An 8,915-nucleotide genomic window follows, 5' to 3' on the forward strand; every position below is an offset into this window, starting at 1 on the left:
TCCAACTTTGATCTTGCTTGTTCCATCATATTGTACGTGCATACAAGTATAGGGTTGTTAGGAGCTTTATCCAAGCATGTGATGTAAAAGAACTTCTTGGGCCTATCCACTTCATGCTCTAGGCATTGTATATATTTTTTGAACTTAGGCTTATGTAGGTTTAGCATGTAGTATTCCTAAAATAGACCCTTAACCTCTTGTCCGGGAGTGGTTTTAGTGGCCACATTATCTATGATTAATGAGTAGGATACTATCCATAGTTCTTCACATGTTGTGTAGACATAAGGGTTGAGTAGGTATGTGGTATAGTCCTTTATGTAAGACTTTTTGTTGTTGGGATCAAAGCTATCAAAAACATATGCTAGTATGTGCTGACTTTCAAGGGAGAATCCCACCATTCCTTGCAAATATATACACATAAAATGTGATTCTTGAACCAAAAAAAAAGAAGATATAGAACTACATAATTGTATCTTAACAGAGTCCATAAAAATCCATCCAAAACATATAGTATCAAATCCATCCAAAACATATAGTATCCTGATGATTTGCATTGTTCCCCCTAGATCATAGAAAAAGAGACCAAAGAAGCTTCTTATAGAGCTAATATCCAAAAAAGCATTGTGGTATCTAAAGTGATACATTGGGAGAAATGGTTGATTGAATGGGCCTAAGTTTTCTTCTTCCAACTTTGTCTCTGGCTTACACTTCTTGCATTCAACAATATAATAAGTTTTTAGCAGATTGTGCACATATGCAATTTTGGCTCTAGATGTAGGGATATTGGAGAGGGTAACATGCATTGTAGAGGTAGATGGCAAGGTCCGATGATTTGCTATTGAATTTTTGTTTATAGTAGAATAACTTCAAGAGGCTTCAAAAGTTGATGCAATAGGAGTCCATGAGGGGGATATTGGAAGGTTGTGTGAGGTATCTAGGGTTTTGGGCTCTGGTTTTGCCCCTACCCTTGTTATGTGTTTCCATCCTTACTTTCCTACCTCCTTTATTGTAATAGGTAGTACTACCTTGGCTACGAAAAATTCCAACTCTCTACTAGGTGAATTGGGTCATGGTTGGTGAAAGAGGGCAGCAAGTTTAGCATCGTCTTTAAGCCTTTCTCTATACACGACATGAATCAATGGGGCTTTGATGCCCTCTTGACCTTTAGTAGAGATCCACTACAAGATCTTAAATGTTGATTTTTCCAAATAATCAACGAGGAAGAAATATTACACCTTGTGGATAATGAGCCATGAAGCATGATCAAACCATAAACCAATGCCATCCCTACATGCTTCTTGCATAAAATCACACCCACATTTAATAAAGGGCATGTGGATGCTCTAGAGATGATTGTTGGAGTATTGGTCTCTCCCATTGAGAGAGATGACCCCTTTGACACCAAGGACACATCCCAAATCTTGGAAAGGCCTTTGCATTTCAAAATGGGACATAGTGAAGGGGCAACCCATTTAAAAAGGCTCCAAAATATGTGATGAACTAGTAATCAACATTTTGTCTAGCCCCATCCTTGCCTTTGCAGATTTATCTTTGTTCTTTAGTAAGATAAAAAGAAAACCTTAATTGATTGGGTCTAGCAAGGTAAAATTTCCAAAAGCCCATACCTTTTGCTAGGTGTCTTTTAGCATCAATTCCAAAAGTCTGCTTGGGGTGAAGGGGTCGGTGTAAGTGTCCTTGGGAGGTGTTGCTTTACCTATACCTTTTGTTGGGTGTCTTATAGCATCAATTCCAAAATTCTATCTTGGGTGAAGGGGTTGGTGTAAGTGTCCTTGGGAGGTGTTGCTTTACCCATAATGGTGCCATTGATTGAGAATTCTTGCTTGATCACCTCAGACTCATCTACATCCAACTCCTCAGGGATTAGATTACTTGTTGGGTTCATCGAAAAAGATAAGTGGAATTTAGGAGCCCCTTGTAACATGCTTCTTCTCCTTTGACTCATCATAGGGCCATTCTTGAGCTTTACATCCATAATCTCCTCATGGCTAAAGGAGAATGTTCCCACCACTTCTTTTGCTCATGTGCTTCTACCTCAATAATAGTGTGTATGTTAGCAATTAAATCATGCAGCCTAGCAATGGCCATAGTTGAATTTTCCTTGGCTATACATTCTTACTCGTGCAAGGATATTTGACATAGATAGTCAATTGACAATTCTCTTCATTTTTAATTTTTGCATGTCATGTTGAATGTTGGTCCCTGATGAAGAGTAGTAGCCCTTGGATCAAACTTGGGACAATTGGTAATTTAGTACCATATCCTAAAGGGTGTATGAATGCATCTCGGCTAGTGACAATTTCTAACATGAAGGCCAAGACTTGTTTAATAAGTAAAGTCAAAGGGTCATAGATGGAGATAAGAGCCACTAGGACCATGAGTGTGTATAAGCAATAAACAACATTAAAAAGACAATATAGATCATGCTAAGGAAAAAAAAGGGAGGTGTTTCATCATCAATGGTTACTTGATACAAAATTTTGGAGAACCATGGCTTGGATATAGTTACTAGGTGCCTTCCTACCACATAGGTCAAACTATGCAAGCATTATAATTGTTACCTACATCCATCATAAGCCAAAAAGTTACATTATCAATTTGATTTATGGATTTTAGTTGTCAAGGAAATAATACAATTGTCATGGATATACACATATGATAGTCTATAGGATAGAAGGAACTTGGTTAGTCATGGTAAGGTTACTCAAGTTGATGAAGTATGGGCCAATCAGCAGGTCACTCAATTGCATGCTCTGTGTGTTCCATACACACACTTTTATGTAGTAGACTTAAATTAAAGATGTGGCTATGACTCCAAGGACCAATTGGGAGGAAGGCAGCAGTTTCACCAAGTAGTGGGAGTTTGTGGGGTGCCCTAATGAAGGTAATTAACCACAACAGGTTGCATAGATTCACCATGCAAGTGGTGGTATGTGTTTCATCCCATGTGATAGATGTAAGATTTCAAAACAAATTGGGTTACACGCTTGACCATACAAAATTCCCCAATGCATTTTAATTCATGATGGGAAAAAATGTCCTAATCCAATCTTACAATAGGTTGACTCTTGATGCTTATCTATTGTGATAGAGGCTAGTCTACTTAAAGGCTTAGGGTAGGGTCCCATGAACCCCTAGTTGGATAAATTCCTTTTTGGGCCCTTGTGTGTGTGTGTGTGTCTCCATTCATGAGGTATCCTCTATTAAAAAAATAAGGCACATCTAAAACTATTATCTAGCATTATCATGTAACCATTCCTTACTTTTGGGAAAAATTAAGATGTGCCCAATTTTTTTTATAGAAGATACATCATGAATAAACATGTATGTATGTATGTATGTCATAAAAATTTAGCTAGGGTTGGAGGAGCTCCTTAGCAATGTGCTTGCATCCTATGAGGTGTGCAAGGGGTGACCTACATTAGGGAGGGATGCATGGCTATAGTGCTAGGCCTTGGGACACTATGGGGAAAGGCCCAAGGGAATAGTCCGAGGGGCTGGGGTAGCGTGGGGAGGGAGGTGTGGGCAGCCCCATCCATGGTCTTTTGCTCCCTCACACTCGACTCAGGGACACTTAGAGTTTGAGGATGAGCACATGTTTGACATGGTTGATGAGTTGTCGGCACATGAACCCAACATGTGCAAAGAGAATTGTAGACTATTGACTAAACGGATAGAAGCAATGGAGGACAATTTGCTGTCGAGTGCCCGAATACCTCTTTACAATGGTACATAGTACTTGGCTCTTTGAGCATGGTTGGAAATCCTCAACTTGCAACAAGTAAAATATGGTTGGAGCAATGCAAGTGTAGATGCAGTCCTCAAGTAAGTATTATTTACGGTTTTTGATTTTGCAATGTCTTCTCGGTCCCCTAAAATTTGTGTTGATTATTCGTTTCATTATAGTTTGATGGGCAAAATGATTCCTAAAGATCGCCACATGCCTTCGGATTGTCGGCAAGCAAGATTGTATGTCACTCCTTGAAGATTTGAGGGCCTTGAAATGTCTCTCCATATCCACCACTCCATGTCAAGCCTCCAATGGAAAGATTGTGCTCCCTAAAGCCCCATGGGTTCTAAACCAAAGACGAGCTTGATCAAGTGAAGGGTTCCATTGCATCTATTTTCACACCAACAAGATACATGAGGTCACTAAAGGGAGCTTTCACAAAGACAAAGAAAGGTGGAAGCATTCAATTTTAATGGTGGGAATTATTTGTTTGTAACATAATACCGATGTCACTCACTTTGAACTTTCTATTCTATAGCTCATCTATATCCCATCAATTCACCAACCAAAAATTTGGTTCATAGTTGTAGTAATACCTCAAGGAAGAATCATTTTTTCCACTAATGAAGTGGTTACCATCTTTGACCCTCTCCCACCTACTATTTTGGATGAGGAGGAGGTAGAGGAGAGAGAGAGATCAATGATTCAAGTCCCACCACCGCCAATCTTACCCACAAGGATGATTTCAATGATGATGATGAGATGGAAGATGATAAAGCCAATACATCTACACATGAAGATTCACTTTCTCTCTTTATTGATTTAAAATCCATGGGTTTAAATTTAGATGATGGTACTTGTAGAGATGAAAGATGATTCATAAACATTTTGTATATTTTATTCTATGAAATTTTTTTGTTGTGTTGCCCATTCATCACTCTCTCTCTCTCTCTCTCTAATGTTATCAAGCATGCTAATTTATGTTAATCAAGTGGACGTGATTAATTTAATGATAAACTATTTATTATTTTTTGTACAATTTTGTAAAAATAATATTAAATGCTTTGTTTTATTTTTTAGAAAATAGAAAGAAGTACTCAAATTTGTATATTTTGGCTCCAAAGCATTGTGCAATAATGCTAGAGATAATAATAACGGTTATAACCTCTCTCCCTTTCTCACATCCACCTTCACACATTTTCCTCTGTTGTTGTTTTGAAGAGTTATGGATGCAAGTGCAGCCTCTGTTTTGTGATGTGTGCAGTGCCAACGTGCCAACGTGCTTCCGCTACGTAAGACTGCTTTGATGAAGAGCTCCTTTATTGTACTCCTTGCTTAGCATCTCTTCATAACAAGAGAGCTTGTCGTACTATGAAACTTTGAGAATGTTTTTTGTGGTCCTTTATCGTGTTTTTAGAGCGAGAGAGAGTCCAAAATGGACTGGTCAAAGAAGAGAGAGGGTGGGAGGGCAGTTTTTTGCACTTTAAATATTATCGTGGTTATTATTGCAAATATTACTGCTGATATTATCACATTTATTCTTGCTACTATTACCACCTATATTACCTCACTCCGCTTGGTACTAAAATATTCAAATTTGGGCACTTATTTTAATTTTTCTTGTAATTTTTTAATAAAGAAAATCCATTTTATCTTGAAAAAAATGGACAAGAAAATGGTACTGGGACATGAAACGATGGTTATTTGGATAAATAAGGTTGCACACAATATGTGACCGTTAATGTATCACTAATCTTGGCACGTAAGTAAGACGTGCATTATACACAAAATAGAAGAGGCTCGCACTCTTCCCCCGGACATCGCACACATTTCACCTGAGCAATTGCATTGATGCATTTGTCACATAATCAAGGGTTGAAGTTGTCTTTGCATGGCTATCTCTAAGGACTTATTCCGTAAAATGCGTATAATTTTACTAAATTCACTCCATGGTACACCTTGTGTTTTTGAACATGTTGGGAGAAAAGGGGGGAGATTGACTGCTTAAGCTATTCAACCCATGCTCACAAACATCACCATCAACCTGTCCACTTCTTTTCCCAATTTCCAAGCACACACACACACACACACCTAGACTATGACACACACACACACACACACACACACACACACACACACACACACACACACACACACACACACACACACACAAAATAGCTTGAGTTCTTTCTTCTGACTCACAAGGGACAAAAAGAAGCAGGGCTGATAAGTATTTTTGGAGCACCTCATTTACATCTCTATTAAACCGCCCATTACGTGATCACACAAACAGCTATCGCAATAATAGCAGGTGTTTGGGCGCTCTGTTAAAGGCAAGATACGAGTTGTCAAGACCAACCCATACTCCTGTGTGCGTGGAGTACAGTTAAAATAACCTCTTAATTGATGACCATAACTTCGATACAAAAGATCTTTTGAGATGGAAGGAATTGGGCTAGCAGGTATAACCGCTCTGAAAAACCTGGCTTCATTGAATGTTCTATGTAATAATACTGTGGCCCTAGGCCCAGAGCCTCTGCAACCATAGCCAATCTGATATTGTTCCTAAAATGCTCACGACCCCAAAGGGTTACACGAGTCACTCGATTTTTGTATGACCACCATTTAGTATGGGAAATAGAGGTTCCTAATTGTGGGAATAGATATAGTTCATAACGGAGTAAAGTTGCTCTCCGTGTAGAGTCACCTGATTGATAAAGGTGTGCTTTTGCTATGGAAAAAACCAGTTCTTGATTGTAGGCCATTTTTTTAGCACTCCTAATATGCAAACATGCGGATATGTATATTACTTTTGTACAGTTACTCCTTACTGCTACCTTGGATTGGTTTATATTTTAGTGTCTTCTGGCTTTTATAGACTCACTTGTGGACTTTAAATCGGAATTAGAAATATGAATTAATCACAAAAATGTGTTGTTAATATGCAGTATATCGTACACTGTTTAGTTCCTTGCTGGTATACTGTACCCCAGTTGTTGGATGCATGACTTAAGCCGAGTATAAGGGTTTGTGGATTTTTGTTGTGTGGGATAAACCTGAGCCTGGTTCAAATAGCTCGGTAGCCGATTCGGATCGGGTATCGACTACATTGGGGTTTCTAGTTGGTATACATTATGTGACTAGATATATATTTGACTTGACCTTGCTTTAAGGTAAATAAACATCTCTATATACTGTACCCAGTTGTTGGGGGCATGACATATGCCGAGTATTAGGGTTTGTGGATTTTGTATTGGGAAGTGTGGCTAAACCTGAGCCAGGTTAAAAAATCTCGATAGTCGATTCGAACCGGGTATCGACGACATTGGTGTGTCCAGTTGGTATACATTATAAGACTAGATATTTTATGACGTGACCTTGCTTTAAGGTAAATAGCATCTTTTTCTCCTTAGACACTCTATAGCGTATTTTTTACTGCCTCTCTGTTGTGTCGGGCTGCCTGCAACACGTTTTTGCCTGCGCTAGGGTTGAGGTGGCAGGTGAGTGTAGCTGCAAATACTGAGGTAATTTAATCTAGGTTTGACCGGATCTTCAGCTGGGATTATCCCGGAGTATCTGGCCCGTATGAGGGGCGTCTATTTCTGTAGCTGGTCCGTGACAGTGGCGGATCTGCTCCCGATTTGCTTCAGCGAAGTATAAATGCCCCCTAAAATTGTGAGTACTCTTACTCACTTGGCATCGTGCTGTATTCACTTGTGTGCATTCTATACTGTGTGGGTGAGTAGATATTTTCTATTGTGTGCTCAATCATGCCGAAAAAGAACGTGAAGGAGACTATGGACACTTCGTCGTCTCCCAATCTACAGGTTATATAAAAAATTCTTTGTCTTGCATTTGGGAATCTCTGTGTAGCTTCGCTGTGACTGGTTTTTGAAATTTTATAAAAAAAACCAGGTATTCTGTTTCCGGATATTAAACCTAAAAGCTATTATGTCAATGTATTTTTCTGAAGCTTTGTTGATAAAAAGATTTGAATGGCTTTTTTATAAAAAAAACCAGTAATATAGAGTTAGGAGAAATGGAAATTTGTTCCGGATACTTTACTTACAGGTCTTTGGGAGATTTTGTAAGTGCGAGTACATTTCTGCTATGTGATAGTTTGGAATTTATATGCTTCTGTGGCTAATGATGGTCGTTGTCGTAAAATAAACAAATAATTGAGTTGTAACCTGGTTCTGGAAACTGAGTGAATGGCTCAGTTAAACTGAGTACTGCCTGGATTCTTGTAAATGATGGTAGTAATATGCACGGGTGCCGTATACAGTGCTGTAAAACTGGTACTCTGATGAAAAATCTGTTTTAAAAAAAGGGGGTAAGAGGCTGTTTTGCAACTGAGGAAAGAGTACTGTATAAAAAAGAATTGTATATTGGGGTGATGATGTTATGATTCGGTTAAATAACTGCTCCATAGATGATGAAATGAACTCTTGTAAAATTAAAAAAAACCAAGAAGTCAAAAAAATGAGCTGAAATGATCATATAATGTTGATTAGATATTTTGGTTTATGGCTTCACTAATTTACTATTGTCCATTGTGTAAAATGATAGTCACTTGATAAATTTACTCTCTAGTTTAGGTTCCTATTCCATTAGATCTGCGGTACACTTGTTTGAGGGCACTTAATACAGGTTCCGGTAAATGTGTCCCGACTTCTGTTATTGAGTTGGTAGTATGTAGTATCTCATAACCATATCAAGAAGTAAAGGTTTGGTTTTGGAAATTGACTTAACCATTTTTTACCATACTACATCGCCTGCTTGTAAGATAGAACTTGTTTTTTGAGCTGATACTTATCTCACTGAATCGGCTAAAAAAGCTATTTTATATTACTTCGTACTAGCTGCTGTTATGTTGCTCTTTTTCTTATTCGTGATAATGCTAAAAGTTGCTACACATCCGATATTGAATATGAGTGGCAATACTTACTCAGATTGTATATGGAGCTAAAGTATGGCAGCACATACTGGATTAATTAAAGCTGGTTCCAAGATACTGGTTTTTTTACATACGATGGTGTTTTTTGATATTGTTAGGTGAATTACCATTACTTCAACAGGGAAATTGAGTTCTATATGGCTTGGCTGGGTTTTGAACCTCGGCTATTCTATAAAATTTGTTGGTCTTCATTTGCTGGCTTCCAAAAAA

Source organism: Adiantum capillus-veneris, chromosome 2 (genome assembly GCF_014529385.1).
Source record: "Adiantum capillus-veneris isolate H3 chromosome 2, ASM1452938v2, whole genome shotgun sequence".
Lineage (NCBI taxonomy): Eukaryota > Viridiplantae > Streptophyta > Polypodiopsida > Polypodiales > Pteridaceae > Adiantum > Adiantum capillus-veneris.